This window comes from Phyllobates terribilis, unplaced genomic scaffold, assembly GCF_046119375.1.
Source record: "Phyllobates terribilis strain yellow unplaced genomic scaffold, ASM4611937v1 Scaffold_1__5_contigs__length_1240528914, whole genome shotgun sequence".
Lineage (NCBI taxonomy): Eukaryota > Metazoa > Chordata > Amphibia > Anura > Dendrobatidae > Phyllobates > Phyllobates terribilis.
This window is the reverse complement of record NW_027362761.1, coordinates 854,728,612-854,747,416: the sequence shown is the minus strand read 5'-3', so window position 1 is coordinate 854,747,416 and position 18,805 is coordinate 854,728,612. Positions and strand designations below refer to the sequence as shown.

General features: G+C 40.9%; 1 protein-coding gene across 1 annotated transcript in view; it reads left to right on the top strand.

Moving 5' to 3' along the window:
- The first annotated feature begins 714 nt into the window (after positions 1–714).
- STPG2 (sperm tail PG-rich repeat containing 2) overlaps positions 715–18,805 on the top strand; it is a 1,485,896-nt gene continuing 1,467,805 nt past the window's right edge. The window contains exon 1 of the mRNA XM_073638559.1: positions 715–872. The gene's annotated coding sequence lies outside the window, so the exon portion shown is untranslated. The remainder of the gene's footprint in view (positions 873–18,805) is intronic.

Sequence of the window (18,805 nt, the reverse complement as noted above, 5' to 3'; positions counted from 1 at the left end):
GAGGTAAAACTCACAGACGAACACTGACTCATTGAATAACATTGGTCAGAGTGCAATGTGATGTTTTCTTGCACTGGACTCGTCCGATTTATACGCTTGTGTGAGCGAGCCCTAACAGTGCTTAACCACTGAGCCACCATGTTGCCCTAAGACTATAACCCAAATGACCCACAGAATCATAGTTACCACATTGTAACTGCCATAAAAACAAAACCCATAAACATTGGTGGAATGGCTCTTTTCCTTTTAAGTCCAGCCTACAATTTATTTCCCCTTTCCAATAACTTATATGGTAAATGTAATGCTGCCATTAAGATCTCATCCTGAAAAAAAAGCAAAACAAAACAAAAAATGAAGCTAGCCTTGATTATAATATGATGATGAAAAAATAAAAAGTTATGCGCGGGGATAAAATACCAACAAATGAAAACTTCTCCTCTATGGGAAAGGGTTAAATAAATAGTTGTACTGAACACAGTTGCAGTATAAGCAGTATACAGACTATACATGTGGAAAGCCCTTAGGTATATGTACAGCCATTGAATGCTATGGGTATGGCACACCTGAAAGTCATCAGTGTGTAACCATGGCTTGGCTGGGCATAGTGTCATATATAGTCTTTTCTCCTTAGTGGGTTAGTAATGCTACTGTTTCTAGTGCTATTCCAGCGCAGCTCAGCTACACCGGACGCCGACTATACCACTGTCAGCCCATAGAGCACTGCGTGCCTGAGGAGCGGTCAGCAGGTTGTGGCGGCAGCCGGCCTGTCAGTGCGGGCGGTCAGCGTCTGGGGTCGCCATAGCAACGCGTCCTGCTCTGTGGGAGGCACCGGGTAAGGAAGGAGCTGCGCCGGGAGCCTGTTCTGTGTCACAGTACGTATAATGGACGATCCGAGGTTCTGTACGATCGGTGCTGGTATGAGCATGGGGCTGCCGTTCCCTGTGCATGGGGCCGGTGTAACAACTAGTTATAGTCACTGTTCCTGTGTGCTTTACACTGTATGTAACTACAGATCTGCGACATAGATGAGCACAGGCTCTGTGACATCACTGATCTCATATATATGTGTATATTATATATATAATGGCACTGGCACTGTGACATCACTGATCTCATATAGATGTCCATTATATATATAATGACAATAATGACACAGGCACTGTGACATCATTGATCTCATATAGATGTCCATTATATATATAATGACACAGGCACTGTGACATCACTGATCTCATATAGATGCTCATTATATATGTAATGGCACAGGCATTGTGACATCACTGATCTCATATAGATGTTCATTATATATATAATGGCACAGGCATTGTGACATCACTAATCTCATAGATGTCCATTATATATATAATGGCACAGGCACTGTGACATCACTGATCTCATATAGATGTCCATTATATATATAATGGCACAGGCACTGTGACATCACTGATCTCATATAGATGCTCATTATATATGTAATGGCACAGGCATTGTGACATCACTAATCTCATAGATGTCCATTACATATATATATAATGGCACAGGCACTGTGACATAAATGATCTAATATAGATGTCCATTATATATATAATGGCACAGGCACTGTGACATCACTGATCTCATATAGATGCTCATTATATATATATATAATGGCACAGGCACTGTGACATCACTGAGCTCATATAGATGCTCATTATATATGTAATGGCACAGGCATTGTGACATCACTGATCTCATATACAGTGCCTACAAGTAGTATTCAACCCCCTGCAGATTTAGCTGGTTGACACATGCGGAATTAACTTGGCATTGTGACATTTGTACTGTAGATCTGCCTGGAAGTGGGAAATGCACTGCAGCAATTTTTTTTTTTCTTTTTTAAACGTTAAAAGTTAATTCAGAGTGTCATTTATTATTCAACCCCTCAAACCACAAGAATTCTGTTTGGTCCCCCTAAAGTATTAAGAAGTAGTTCAGGCACCAAGAATAATGAGCTTCACATGTGTGGATTAAAGATCTCTTTTGCCAGCCTTTTCTGACTATTTAAGACCCTCCCCAAACTTGTGAACAGCACTCAGACATGGTCAACATGGGAAAGACAAAGGAGCATTCCAAGGCCATCAGAGACAAGATCGTGGAGGGTCACAAGGCTGGCAAGGGGTACAAAACCCTTTCCAAGGAGTTGGGCCTACCTGTCTCCACTGTTGGGAGCATCATCCGTAAGTGGAAGGCTTATGGAACTACTGTTAGCCTTCCACGGCCAGGACAGCCTTTGAAAGTGTCCTCCCGTGCCGAGGCCAGGCTTGTCCGAAGAGTCAAGGCTAACCCAAGGACAACAAGGAAGGAGCTCTGGGAAGATCTCATGGCAGTGGGGACATTGGTTTCAGTCAATACCATAAGTAACGTACTCCACCGCAATGGTCTCCGTTCCAGACGAGCCCGTAAGGTACCTTTACTTTCAAAGCGTCATGTCAAGGCTCGTCTACAGTTTGCTCATGATCACTTGGAGGACTCTGAGACAGACTGGTTCAAGGTTCTATGGTCTGATGAGACCAAGATCGAGATCTTTGGTGCCAACCACACACGTGACGTTTGGAGACTGGATGGCACTGCATACGACCCCAAGAATACCATCCCTACAGTCAAGCATGGTGGTGGCAGCATCATGCTGTGGGGCTGTTTCTCAGCCAAGGGACCTGGCCATCTGGTCCGCATCCATGGGAAGATGGATAGCACGGCCTACCTGGAGATTTTGGCCAAGAACCTCCGCTCCTCCATCAAGGATCTTAAGATGGGTCGTAATTTCATCTTCCAAAAAGACAACGACCCAAAGCACACAGCCAAGAAAACCAAGGCCTGGTTCAAGAGGGAAAAAGTCAAGGTGTTGGAGTGGCATAGTCAGTCTCCTGACCTTAACCCAATTGAAAACTTGTGGAAGGAGCTCAAGAATAAAGTCCACATGAGACACCCAAAGAACCTAGATAACTTGGAGAAGATCTGCATGGAGGAGTGGGCCAAGATAACTCCACAGACCTGTGCTGGCCTGATCAGGTCTTATAAAAGACGATTATTAGCTGTAATTGCAAACAAGGGTTATTCCACAAAATATTAAACATAGGAGTTGTATAATAATTGACCCACACTTTTATGTTTAAAATTTAATAAAATTCAACTGAGCAACATAACTTTTTGGTTTGTAAGATTTATGCTTCTGTTCATAAAACCTACTCTCGTTTGCAGTTTGAAGGCTCTAACTTATTTGCATCTTATCAAACCAGCTAAATCTGCAGGGGGTTGAATACTACTTGTAGGCACTGTAGATGCTCATTATATATATAATGGCACAGGCACTGTGACATCACTGAGCTCATATAGATGCTCATTATATATATAATGGCACAGGCACTGTGACATCACTGATCTCATATAGATGCTCATTATATATATAATGGCACAGGCACTGTGACATCACTGAGCTCATATATACAGTGGGTACGGAAAGTATTCTGACCCCTTTAAATTTTTCACTCTTTGTTTCATTGCAGCCACTTGGTAAATTCTAAAAAGTTCATTTTTTTCTCATTAAAGTACACTCTGCACCCCATCTTGACTGAAAAAAAAATACAGAAATGTAGACATTTTTGCAAATTTATTAAAAAAGAAAAACTGAAATATCACATGGTCATAAGTATTCAGACCCTTTGCTCAGACACTCATATTTAAGTCACATGCTGTCCATTTCCTTGTGATCCTCCTTGAGATGGTTCTACTCCTTCATTGGAGTCCAGCTGTGTTTAATTAAACTGATAGGACTTGATTTGGAAAGGCACACACCTGTCTATATAAGACCTCACAGCTCACAGTGCATGTCAGACCAAATGAGAATCATGAGCTCAAAGGAACTGCCCAAGAAGCTCAGAGACAGAATTGTGACAAGGCACAGATCTGGCCAAGGTTACAAAATAATTTCTGCATTGCTCAAGGTTCCTAAGAGCACAGTGGCCTCCATAATCCTTAAATGGAAGAAGTTTGGGACCACCAGAAGTCTTCCTAGACCTGGCCGTCCAGCCAAATTGAGCAATCGTGGGAGAAGAGCATTGGTGAGAGAGGTAAAGGAGAACCCCAAGATCACTGTGGCTGAGCTACAGAGATGCAGTAGGGAGATGGGAGAAAGTTCCACAAAGTCAACTATCACTGCAGCCCTCCACCAGTCGTGCTTTTATGGCAGAGTGGCCCGACAGAAGCCTCTCCTCAGTGCAAGACATATGAAAGCCCGCATAGAGTTTGCTCAAAAACACATGAAGGGCTCCCAGACTATGAGAAATGAGTCTCTTGGGTCTGATAAGACAAAGATAGAACTTTTTGGTGATAATTCCAAGCGGTATGTGTGGAGAAAACCAGACACTGCTCATCACCTGCCCAATACAATCCCAACAGTGAAACATGTTGGCGGCAGTATCATGCTATGGGGGTGTTTTTCAGCTGCAGGGGCAGGACAACTGGTTGCAATTGAAGGAAACATGAATGCAGCCAAGTACAGAGATATCCTGGATGAAAACCTCTTCCAGAGTGCTCTGGACCTCAGACTTGGACGAAGGTTCACCTTCCAACAAGACAATGACCATAAGCACACAGCTAAAATAACAAAGGAGTGGCTTCAGAACAACACGGTGACCGTTCTTGACTGGCCCAGCCAGAGCCCTGATCTAAACCCGATTGAGCATCTCTGGAGAGACCTGAAAATGGCTGTCCACCAACATTCACCATCCAACCTGACGGAACTGTAGAGGATCTGCAAGGAAGAATGGCAGAGGATCCCCAAATCCAGGTGTGAAAAACTTGTTGCATCATTCCCAAGAAGACTCATGGCTGTACTAGCACAAAAGGGTGCTTCTACTCAATACTGAGCAAAGGGTCTGAATACTTATGACCATGTGATATTTCAGTTTTTCTTTTTTAATAAATTTGCAAAAATTTCTACATTTCAGTTTTTTTTTCAGTCAAGATGGGGTGCAGAGTGTACATTAATGAGAAAAAATGAACTTTTTAGAATTTACCAAATGGCTGCAATGAAAAAAAGAGTGAAAAATTTAAAGGGGTCTGAATACTTTCTGTATCCACTATATGTCCATAATATACAGTACAGACCAAAAGTTTGGACAGACCTTCTCATTTAAAGATTTTTCTGTATTTTCATGACTTTGAAAATTGTACATTCACACTGTAGGCATAAAAACTATAAATTAACACATGTGGAATTATATACTTAACAAAAAAGTGTGAAACAACTGAAAATATGTCTTATATTCTAGGTTCTTCAAAGTAGCCACCTTTTGCTTTGATGACTGCTTTGCACACTCTTGGCATTCTCTTGATGAGCTTCAAGAGGTAGTCACCGGAAATGGTTTTCACTTCACAGGTGTGCCCTGTCAGGTTTAATAAGTGTGACTTCTTGCCTTATAAATGGGGTTTGGACCATCAGTTGTGTTGTGCAGAAGTCATGTGGATACACAGCTGATAGTCCTACTGAATAGACTGTTAGAATTTGTATTATGGCAAGAAAAAAGCAGCTAAGTAAAGAAAAACGAGTGGCCATCATTACTTTAAGAATTGAAGGTCAGTCAGTCCGAAAAATTGGGCAAACTTTGAAAGTGTCCCCAAGTGCAGTTGCAAAAACCATCAAGCGCTACAAAGAAACTGGCTCACATGAGGACTGCCCCAGGAAAGGAAGACCAAGAGTCACCTCTGCTTCTGAGGATAAGTTTATCCGAGTCACCAGCCTCAGAAATCGCAGGTCAACAGCAGCTCAGATTAGAGACCAGGTCAATGCCACACAGAGTTCTAGCAGCAGACACATCTCTTCAACAACTGTTAAGAGGAGACTTTGTGCAGCAGGCCTTCATGGTAAAGTAGCTGCTAGGAAACCACTGCTAAGGACAGGCAACAAGCAGAAGAGACTTGTTTGGGCTAAAGAACACAAGGAATGGACATTAGACCAGTGGAACTCTGTGCTTTGGTTTGATGAGTCCAAATTTGAGATCTTTGGTTCCAACCACCGTGTCTTTGTGCGACGCAGAAAAAGTGAACCGATGGACCCTACATGCCTGGTTCCCACCGTGAAGCATGGAGGAGGAGGTGTGATGGTGTGGGGGTGCTTTGCTGGTGACACTGTTGGGGATTTATTTAAAATTGAAGGCATACTGAACCAGCATGGCTACCACAGCATCTTGCAGCGGCATGCTATTCCATCCGGTTTGCGTTTAGTTGGACCATCATTTATTTTTCAACAGGGCAATGTACCTCCAGGCTGTGTAAGGGCTATTTGACCAAGAAGGAGAGTGATGGGGTGCTACGCCAGATGACCTGGCCTCCACAGTCACCAGACCTGAACCCAATCGAGATGGTTTGGGGTGAGCTGGACCTCAGAGTGAAGGCAAAAGGGCCAACAAGTGCTAAGCATCTCTGCGAACTCCTTCAAGTTTGTTGGAAGACCATTTCTGGTGACTACCTCTTGAAGCTCATCTAGAGAATGCCAAGAGTGTGCAAAGCAGTCATCAAAGCAAAAGGTGGCTACTTTGAAGAACCTAGAATATAAGACATATTTTCAGTTGTTTCACACTTTTTTGTTAAGTATATAATTCCACATGTGTTAATTCATAGTTTTGATGCCTTCAGTGTGAATGTACAATTTTCATAGTCATGAAAATACAGAAAAATCTTTAAATGAGAAGGTGTGTCCAAACTTTTCGTCTCTACTGTATACAGTGCTGGCCAAAAGTATTGGCACCCCTGCAATTCTGTCAGATAATACTCAGTTTCTTCCTGAAATTGATTGCAATCACAAATTCTTTGGTATTATTCTCTTCATTTAATTTGTCTTCAATGAAAAAAACACAAAAAGAATTGTCCTAAAGCCAAATTGGATATAATTCCACACCAAACCTAAAAAAGGGGGTGGACAAAAGTATTGGCACCCTTTGAAAAATCATGTGATGCTTCTCTAATTCGTGTAATTAACAGCACCTGTAACTTACCTGTGGCACCTAACAGGTGTTGGCAATAACTAAATCACACTTGCAGCCAGTTAACATGGATTAAAGTTGACTCAACCTCTGTCCTGTGTCCTTGTGTGTACCACATTGAGCATGGAGAAAAGAAAGAATACCAAAGAACTGTCTGAGGACTTGAGAAACCAAATTGTGAGGAAGCATGAGCAATCTCAAGGCTACAAGTCCATCTCCAAAGACCTGAATGTTCCTGTGTCTTCCGTGCGCAGTGTCATCAAGAAGTTTAAAGCCCATGGCACTGTGGCTAACCTCCCTAGATGTGGACGGAAAAGAAAAATTGACAAGAGATTTCAACGCAAGATTGTGCGGATGGTGGATAAAGAACCTCGACTAACATCCAAACAAGTTCAAGCAGCCCTGCAGTCCGAGGGTACAACAGTGTCAACCCGTACTATCCGTCGACGTCTGAATGAAAAGGGACTGTATGGTAGGATACCCAGGAAGACCCCACTTCTTACCCCGAGACATAAAAAAGCCAGGCTGGAGTTTGTCAAAACTTACCTGAGAAAGCCTAAAACGTTTTGGAAGAATGTTCTCAGGTCAGATGAGACAAAAGTAGAGCTTTTTGGGAAAAAGCATCAACATAGAGTGTACAGGAAAAAAAAAAGAGGCATTCAAAGAAAAGAACACGGTCCCTACAGTCAAACATGGCGGAGGTTCCCTGATGTTTTGGGGTTGCTTTGCTGCCTCTGGCACTGGACTGCTTGACCGTGTGCATGGCATTATGAAGTCTGAAGACTGCCCACAAATTTTGCAGCATAATGTAGGGCCCAGTGTGAGAAAGCTGGGTCTCCCTCAGAGGTCATGGGTCTTCCAGCAGGACAATGACCCAAAACACACTTCCAAAAGCACTATAAAATGGTTTTAGAGAAAGCACTGGAGACTTCTAAGGTGTCCAGCAATGAGTCCAGACCTAAATCCCATAGAACACCTGTGGAGAGATCTCAAAATGGCAGTTTGGAGAAGACACCCTTCAAATATCAGGGACCTGGAGCAGTTTGCCAAAGAAGAATGGTCTACAATTCCAGCAGAGCATTGTAAGAAACTCATTGATGGTTACCGGAAGCGGTTGTTCGCAGTTATTTTGGCTAAAGGTTGTGCAACCAAGTATTAGGCTGAGGGTGCCAATACTTTTGTCCGGCCCTTTCTTGGAGTTTTGTGTGAAATGATCAATGATTTGATTTTTGCTTCATTCTCTTTTGTGTTTTTTCCTTGCAAGCAAATTAAATGAAGAGAATAATACCAAAGAATTTGTGATTGCAATCATTTTCTGGAAGAAACTGAGTATTATCTGACAGAATTGCAGGGGTGCCAATACTTTTGGCCAGCACTGTATAATGGCACAGACACTGTGATGTCACTGAGCTCATATATGTGTCCATTATACACAGGTGCATCTCACAAAATTAGAATAGCATCAAAAAGTTAATTTATTTCAGTTCTTCAATACAAAAAGTGAAACTCATATTATATAGAGTCATTACACACAGAGTGATCTATTTCAAGTGTTTATTTCTGTTAATGTTGATGATTATGGCTTACAGCCAATGAAAACACAAAAGTCATTATCTCAGTACACTAGAATAATTAGCAAAAAACACCTGCAAAGGCTTCCTAAGCATTTTAAAAGGTCCCTTAGTCTGTTTCAGTAGGCTCCACAGTCATGCGGAAGACTGCTGACTTGACAGATGTCCAGAAGGCAGTCATTGACACACTCCACAAGGTCCCAGAGTTCCAATTTTCATTTGGAAATCAAGGTCCCAGAGCCTGGAGGAAGAGTGGAGAGGCCACAATCCAAGCTGCTTGAGGTCTAGTGTGAAGTTCCCACAATCAGTGATGGTTTGGGGAGCCATGTCATCTGCTGGTGTAGGTTCACTGTGTTTTATCAAGACCAAAGTCAGCGCAGCCTTCTACCAGGAAATGTTAGAGCACTTCATGCTTCCCTCTGCAGAGAAGCTTTTTGGAGATGGAGATTTAATTCACCAGCAGGACTTGGCACCTGTCCACACTGCCAAAAGTACCAATACCTGGTTTAAAAACAACCGTATCACTGCCCTTGATTGGCCAACAAACTCGCCTGACCTTAACCCCATACAGAATCTATGGGGTGTTGTCAAGAGGAAGATGAGAGACACCAGACCCAACAATGCAGACAGCTGAAGGCTGCTATCAAAGCAACCTGGGCTTCCATAACACCTCAGCAGTGCCACAGGCTGATCGTCTCCATGCCACGCCGCATTGATGCAGTAATTGATGCAAAAGGAGCCCCGACCAAGTATTGAGTGCATTTACTAACATACATTTCAGTAGGATAACATTTCAGATTTTAAAATAATTTTTCAAGCTGTTGTTATAAAGTATTCTAATTTACCGAGATAATGACTTTTATGTTTTCATTGGCTGTAAGCCATAATCATCAACATTAACAGAAATAAACACTTGAAATAGATCAAGTCATTATATAGAGTTAGTAATGACTCTATATAATATATGAGTTTCACTTTTTGTATTGAAGAACTGAAATAAATTAACTTTTTGATGATATTCTAATTTAGTGAGATGCACCTGTATATAATGGCACAGGCACTGTGACATCACTGAGCTCATATTTATGTCCATTATATATATATAATGGAACAGGCACTGTGACATCACTAATCTCATATATATGTCCATTATATATATAATGGCACAGGCACTATGACATCGCTGAGTTCATATATATATATATATACAGGCATCATAAACCTTGGTGAAGTAAAAATAAACACAGCCCTTTGGGCAAAAACAGGAAAACAAAGCAAAGATCCACCCGCTCAGAGTTTAGTAAACAAAAGGTTCAGCTTTTCCTTGTAAGGACACAAAGCACTGGAGTTCCTCTCTCCAGCCCTCCGGAACCCTGAATGATTCAAAATGCCAGTTATTTATAACCCAGGCCACACCATGGGGTGGAGATATGGTGAACAGCCTCTCACCCACTCTACAGCTGTTCACATAAAATCATAGCCCATTAAAAATGGCCGATTAACCCTAGACACATAGTGTGCTGAAGCCAACTTCTAAATTTCAACTCACTGAAGCTAATAGCCTCAGTGAAACATATCTCTCCTCCAGTACTTTGCCAATAACTTTGTCACAATATATAAAATGGCACAGACATCACTGAGCTCATATATATGTTCATTATGTATAACGGCACAGGCACTGTGACATCACTGAGCTCATATACATGTACATCATATACTGTATATATATATATATTTATATATTTATATAATGGGACAGGCACAATGACATCACTGAGCTCATATATATGTCCATTATATATATATATATATATATATATATATATATATATAATAGCACAGGCACTGGGACATCACTGAGCTCATATATACAGTTATATGAAAAAGTTTGGGCACCCCTATTAATCTTAAGCTTAATGTTTTATAAAAATTGGTGTTTTTGCAACAGCTATTTCAGTTTGATATTTGTAATAACTGTTGGACACAGTAATGTTTCTGCCTTGAAATGAGGTTTATTGTACTAACAGAAAATGTGCAATCTGCATTCAAACAAAATTTGACAGGTGAAAAGTGACAATTAATATTTAGTAGATCCTCCTTTTGCAAAAATAACAGCCTCTAGTCGCTTCCTGTAGCTTTTAATGATTTCCTGGATCCTGGATGAAGGTATTTTTGACCATTCCTCTTTACAAAACAATTCCAGTTCAGTTAAGTTTGATGGTCGCCAAGCATGGACAGCCCTCTTCAAATGATCCCACAGATGTTCAATGATATTCAGGTCTGGGGACTGGGATGGCCATTCTAGAACATTGTAATTGTTCCTCTGCATGAATGCCTTAGTAGATTTGGGCGGCGTTTTGGATCATTGTCTTGCTGAAAGATCCATCCCCTGCGTAACTTCAACTTTGTCACTGATTCTTGAACATTATTGTCAAGAATCTGCTGATACTGAGTGGAATCCATGCGTCCCTCAACTTTAACAAGATTCCCGGTGCCGGCATTGGCCACACAGCCCCAAAGCATGATGGAACCTCCACCAAATTTTACTGTGGGTAGCAAGTGTTTTTCTTGGATTGCTGTGTTTTTTTTCCGCCATGCATAACGCCTTTTTGTATGACCAAACAACTCAATCTTGGTTTCATCAGTCCACAGGACCTTCTTCCAAAAAGAAGTTGGCTTCTCCAAATGTGCTTTTGCATACCTCAGCCGACTCTGTTTGTGGTGTGCTTGCAGAAACGGCTTCTTTCGCATCACTCTCCCATACAGCTTCTCCTTGTGCAAAGTGCGTTGTATAGTTGACCGATGCACAGTGACACCATCTGCAGCAAGTTGATGCTGCAGCTCTCTGGAGGTGGTCTGATGATTGTCCTTGACTGATCTCACCATTCTTCTTCTCTGCCTTTCTGATGTTTTTCTTGGCCTACCACTTCTGGCCTTAACAAGAACTGTCCCTGTGTTCTTCCATTTCCTTACTATGTTCCTCACAGTGGAAACTGACAGGTTAAATCTCTGAGACAGCTTTTTGTATCCTTCCCCTGAACAACTATGTTGAATAATCTTTGTTTTCAGCTCATTTGACAGTTGTTTTGAGGAGCCCATGATGCCACTCTTCAAACAGGAGAACAACTTGCAAGTGGCCACTTTAAGTAGCTTTTCTCATGATTGCATACACCTGGCTATGAAGTTCAAAGCTCAATGAGGTTACAAAACCAAAAAAAGTGCTTTAGTAAGTCAGTAAAAAGTAGGTATGAGTATTTAAAACAAGAAAATGATAAGGGTGCCCATTCTTATGCACCTGTCAAATTTTGTTTGAATGCAGATTGCACATTTTCTGTTAGTACAATAAACCTCATTTCAAGGCAGAAACATTACTGTGTCCAACAGTTATTACATATATCAAACTGAAATAGCTGTTGCAAAAACACCAATTTTTATAAAACATTAAGCTTAAGATTAATAGGGGTGCCCAAACTTTTTCATATAACTGTATGTCCATTATATATATAATGGCACAGGCAATGTGACATCACTGAGCTCATATATATGTTCCATAAATATATATATATATATATATATATATATATATATGGCACAGGCACTATGACATCACTGAGCTCATGTATATGTCCATTATATATATATATATATATATATACAGTACAATCCAAAAGTTTGGACACACCTTCTCATTTAAAGATTTTTCTGTATTTTCATGACTATGAAAATTGTACATTCACACTGAAGGCATCAAAACTATGAATTAACACATGTGGAATTATATACTTAACAAAAAAGTGTAAACCAACTGAAAGTAGGTCTTATATTCTAGGATCTTCAAAGTAGCCACCTTTTTCTTTGATGACTGCTTTGCACACTCTTGGCATTCTCTTGATGAGCTTCAAGAGGTAGTCACCGGAAATGGTCTTCCAACAATCTTGAAGGAGTTCCCAGAGATGCTTAGCACTTGTTGGCCCTTTTGCCTTCACTCTGTGGTCCAGCTCACCCCAAACCATCTCGATTAGGTTCAGGTCTGGTGACTGTGGAGGCCAGGTCATCTGGCGTAGCACCCCATCACTCACCTCCTTGGTCAAATAGCTCTTACACAGCCTGGAAGTGTGTTTGGGGTCATTGTCCTGTTGAAAAATAAATGATGGTCCAACTAAACGCAAACCGGATGGAATAGCATGCCGCTGCAAGATGCTGTGGTAGTCATGCTGGTTCAGTATGCCTTCAATTTTGAATAAATCCCCAACAGTGTCACCAGCAAAGCACCCCCACACCATCACACCTCCTCCTCCATGCTTCACAGTGGGAACCAGGCATGTAGAGTCCATCTGTTCACCTTTTCTGCGTCACACAAATACACGATGGATGGAACCAAAGATCTCAAATTTGGACTCATCAGACCAAAGCACAGATTTCCACTGGTCTAATGTCCATTCCTTGTGTTCTTTAGCCCAAACAAGTCTCTTCTGCTTGTTGCCTATCCTTAGCAGTGGTTTCCTAGCAGCTATTTTACCATGAAGGCCTGCTGCACAAAGTCTCCTCTTAACAGTTGTCTGCTGCTAGAACTCTGTGTGGCATTGACCTGGTCTCTAATCTGAGCTGCTGTTAACCTGCGATTTCTGAGGCTGGTGACTCGGATAAACTTATCCTCAGAAGCAGAGGTTACTATTGGTCTTCCTTTCCTGGGGCGGTCCTCATGTGAGCCAGTTTCTTTGTAGCGCTTGATGGTTTTTGCAACTGCACTTGGGGACACTTTCAAAGTTTGCCCAATTTTTCGCACTGACTGACCTTCATTTCTTAAAGTAATGATGGCCACTCGTTTTTCTTTACTTAGAATTTGTATTATGGCAAGAAAAAAGCAGCTGACAGTCTATTCAGTAGGACTATCAGCTGTGTGTCCACCTGACTTCTGCACAACAAAACTGATGGTCCCAACCCCATTTATAAGGCAAGAAATCCCACTTATTAAACCTGACAGGGCACACCTGTGAAGTGAAAACCATTTCCGGTGACTACCTCTTGAAGCTCATCAAGAGAATGCCAAGAGTGTGCAAAGCAGTCATCAAAGCAAAAGGTGGCTACTTTGAAGAACCTAGAATATAAGACATATTTTCAGTTGTTTCACACTTTTTTGTTAAGTATATAATTCCACATGTGTTAATTCATAGTTTTGATGCCTTCAGTGTGAATGTACAATTTTCATAGTCATGAAAATACAAAAAAATCTTTAAATGAGAAGGTGTGTCCAAACTTTTGGTCTGTACTGTATATATATATATATATATATATATATATATATATATGTATAATAGCACAGGCACTGGGACATCACTGAGCTCATATATATGTTCCATACATATATATATATATATATATATATATATATATATACAGTTATATGAAAAAGTTTGGGCACCCCTATTAATCTTAAGCTTAATGTTTTATAAATATTAGTGTTTTTGCAACAGCTATTTCAGTTTGATATATGTAATAACTGTTGGACACAGTAATGTTTCTGCCTTGAAATGAGGTTTATTGTACTAACAGAAAATGTGCAATCAGCATTCAAACAAAATTTGACAGGTGCATAAGTATGGGCACCCTTATCATTTTCTTGTTTTAAATACTCCTACCTACTTTTTACTGACATAATAAAGCACTTTTTTTGGTTTTGTAACCTCATTGAGCTTTGAACTTCATAGCCAGGTGTATGCAATCATGAGAAAAGCTACTTAAAGTGGCCACTTGCAAGTTGTTCTCCTGTTTGAATCTCCTCTGAAGAATGGCATCATGGTCTCCTCAAAACAACGGTCAAATTATCTGAAAACAATGATTATTCAACATAGTTGTTCAGGGGAAGGATACAAAAAGCTGTCTCAGCGATTTAACCTGTCAGTTTCCACTGTGAGGAACATAGTAAGGAAATGGAAGAACACAGGGACAGTTCTTGTTAAGGCCAGAAGTGGCAGGCCAAGAAAAACATCAGAAAGGCAGAGAAGAAGAATGGTGAGATCAGTCAAGGACAATCCTCAGACCACCTCCAGAGAGCTGCAGCATCAACTTGCTGCAGATGGTGTCACTGTGCATCGGTCAACTATACAACGCACTTTGCACAAGGAGAAGCTGTATGGGAGAGTGATGCGAAAGAAGCCGTTTCTGCAAGCACGCCACAAACAGAGTCGGCTGAGGTATGCAAAAGCACATTCGGAGAAGCCAATTTCTTTTTGGAAGAAGGCTCTGTGGACTGATGAAACCAAGATTTAGTTGTTTGGTCATACAAAAAGGCGTTATGCATGGCTGAAAAAAACACAGCATTCCAAGAAAAACACTTGCTACCCACAGTAAAATTTGGTGGAGGTTCCATCATGCTTTGGGGCTGTGTGGCCAATGCCGGCACCGGGAATCTTGTTAAAGTTGAGGGACGCATGGATTCCACTCAGTATCAGCAGATTCTTGACAATAATGTTCAAGAATCAGTGACAAAGTTGAAGTTACGCAGGGGATGGATCTTTCAGCAAGACAATGATCCAAAACACCGCTCCAAATTTACTCAGGCATTCATGCAGAGGAACAATTACAATGTTCTGGAATGGCCATCCCAGTCCCCAGACCTGAATATCATTGAACATCTGTGGGATCATTTGAAGAGGGCTGTCCATGCTCGGCGACCATCAAACTTAACTGAACTGGAATTGTTTTGTAAAGAGGAATGGTCAAAAATACCTTCATCCAGGATCCAGGAAATCATTAAAAGCTACAGGAAGCGACTAGAGGCTGTTATTTTTGCAAAAGGAGGATCTACTAAATATTAATGTCACTTTTCTGGTGAGGTGCCCATACTTATGCACCTGTCAAATTTTGTTTGAATGCTGATTGCACATTTTCTGTTAGTACAATAAACCTCATTTCAAGGCAGAAACATTACTGTGTCCAACAGTTATTACATATATCAAACTGAAATAGCTGTTGCAAAAACACCAATTTTTATAAAACATTAAGCTTAAGATTAATAGGGGTGCCCAAATTTTTCATATAACTGTATATATGGCACAGGCACTATGACATCACTGAGCTCATATATATGTCCATTATATATATATATATATATATATATATATAATAGCACAGGCACTGGGACATCACTGAGCTCATATATATGCCCATTATATATATAATGCCACTGACACTGTAACATCACTGATCTCATACAGTGGTTAAAATTGATACACCTCCGATTTTGCAAGTTTTCCCACCTACAAAGAATCTAGAGGTCTGTAATTTTTATTGTAGGTACACTTCACCTGGGAAAGACAGAATCTAAAAATGAAAACCAGAAAAATTACATTGTATGATTTTTACATAATTCATTTTCATTTTATTGCATATAATAAGTCTTTGATCACCTACCAACCAGCAAGAATTCTGGCTCTCACAGACCTCTTAGTTTTTCTTTAAGAAGCCCTCCTACTCTGCACTCATTACATGTATTAATTGCACCTGTTTGAACTCATTACCTGTGCAAAAGACACCTGTCCACACAATCAATCACACTCTAACCTCACCACCATGGCCAAGACCAAAGAGCTATGTAAGGACAATATTCTAGACCTGCACAAGGCTGGGATGGGCTACAGGACAATAGGCAAGCAACTTAGTGAGAAACCAACAACTGTTGGTACAATTGTTAGAAAATGGAAGAAACACAAGGTAACTGTCAATCTTTCTCGGTCTGGGGCTCCATACAAGATCTCGCCTCGTGGGGTAAGAATGATTCTGAGAAAGGTCAGGAATCAACCCAGAACTACATGGGAGAACCTTGTCAATAACCTGAAGAGAGCTGGGACTACAGTCTCAAACATTACCTTTAGTAACACACTAAGCCGTCATGGATTAAAGTCCTGCAGGGCACGCAAGGTCCCCCAGCTCATGCCAGCACATGTCCAGGCCCGTTTGAAGTTCGCCATTGACCATCTGGATGATCCAGAGGAGGCATGGCAGTAGGTCATATGGTCAGATGAGACCAAAATAGAACTTTTTGTTATCAACTCCACTCGCCGTGTTTACAGGAAGAAGAAGGAGCAGTACAACCCCAAGAACACCGTCCCAACCATGAAGCATGGTGGGGAAAGCATCATACTTTGGGGGTGCTTTTCTGCAAAGGGGACAGGACTGCACCGTATTGAAGGGAGTATGGATGGGGTCATGTATCGCGAGATTTTGGCCAACAACCAACTTCCCTCAGTAAGATCATTGAAGATAGGTCATGGCTGGATCTTCCAGCATGACAATGACCCGAAACACACAGCCGGGGCAATTAAGCAGTGGCGCCATAAGAAGCATTTCAAAGTCCTGGAATGGTCTAGCCAGTCTCCAGACCTGAACACAATTGGAAATCGTTGGAGGGAGCTGAAACTCAATGTTTCCTAGTGAAAGTGCCGAAACCTGAAAAATCTGGAGAAGATCTGTATGGACGAGTGGGCCAAAATCCCTTCTGCAGTGTGTGTAAACTAAACTTGGTCAAGAACTACAGGAAACGTCTGAACTCTGTAATTGCAAACAAAGGTTTCTGTATAAAATATTAAGTTCTGTTTTTCTATTGTATCAAATACTTATTTCATGCAATAAAATGCAAATTAATTATGTAAAAATTATACATTATGATTTTCTGGTATTTATTTTTAGATTCTGTCTCTTACAGGTGAAGTGTACCTACAATAATAATTACAGACCTCTCCATTCTTTGTAGGTGGGAAAACTTGCAAAATCGGCAGTATATGAAATACTTATTTTCCCCACTGTAAATGAATGTACATTATATATATATAGATAGGATGTATGTCACTCTGTATAAAAATACGGTGCCGGGATAGGATACCACTCAGTGAAGAAAGAGTCCGGCACTCATAGAGTTGCAGAAAAATAATGTCAGATTTATTAGCAAGGCAATCCAAAACCAGTGATGTTTCTGTCGAAAGGACCTTCTTCAGACAGATTGCATGTAACAGCGCTAGGGGAATTAAATGCCCATAGGATATGTGCTCTTACAGGCATTGAATCCCTATTCCCCACAGTGCTGTTACATGCAATCTGTCTGAAGAAGGTCCTTTCGACCGAAAATCACTGTTTTTGGATTGCTTTGCTCAGTGAGTGCCAGATTCTTTCTTCACTAAAGACATTATATATATATATATATATACAGTTATATGAAAAAGTGTGGGCACCCCTATTAATCTTAAGCTTAATGTTTTATAAAAATTGGTGTTTTTGCAACAGCTATTTCAGTTTGATATATGTAATAACTGTTGGACACAGTAATGTTTCTGCCTTGAAATGAGGTTTATTGTACTAACAGAAAATGTGCAATCTGCATTGAAACAAAATTTGACAGGTGCATAAGTATGGGCACCCTTATCATTTTCTTGTTTTAAATACTCATACCTACTTTTTGCTGACTTACTAAAGCACTTTTTTTGGTTTTGTAACCTCATTGAGCTTTGAACTTCATAGCCAGGTGTATGCAATCATGAGAAAAGCTACTTAAAGTGGCCACTTGCAAGTTGTTCTCCTGTTTGAATCTCCTCTGAAGAGTGGCATCATGGGCTCCTCAAAACAACTGTCAAATGAGCTGAAAACAAAGATTATTCAACATAGTTGTTCAGGGGAAGGATACAAAAAGCTGTCTCAGAGATTTAACCTGTCAGTTTCCACTGTGAGGAACATAGTAAGGAAATGGAAGAACACAGGGACAGTTCTTGTTAAGGCCAGAAGTGTCAGGCCAAGAAAAACATCAGAAAGGCAGAGAAGAAGAATGGTTAGATCAGTCAAGGACATTCCTCAAACCACCTCCAGAGAGCTGCAGCATCAACTTGCTGCAGATGGTGTCACTGTGCATCGGTCAACTATACAACGCACTTTGCACAAGGAGAAGCTGTATGGGAGAGTGATGCGAAAGAAGTCGTTTCTGCAAGCACGCCACAAACAGAGTCGGCTGAGGTATGCAAAAGCACATTTGGAGAAGCCAATTTCTTTTTGGAAGAAGGTCCTGTGGACTGATGAAACCAAGATTGAGTTGTTTGGCCATACAAAAAGACGTTATGCATGGCGGAAAAAAACACAGCATTCCAAGAAAAACACTTGCTACCCACAGTAAAATTTGGTGGAGGTTCCATCATGCTTTGGGGCTGTGTGGCCAATGCCGGCACCGGGAAT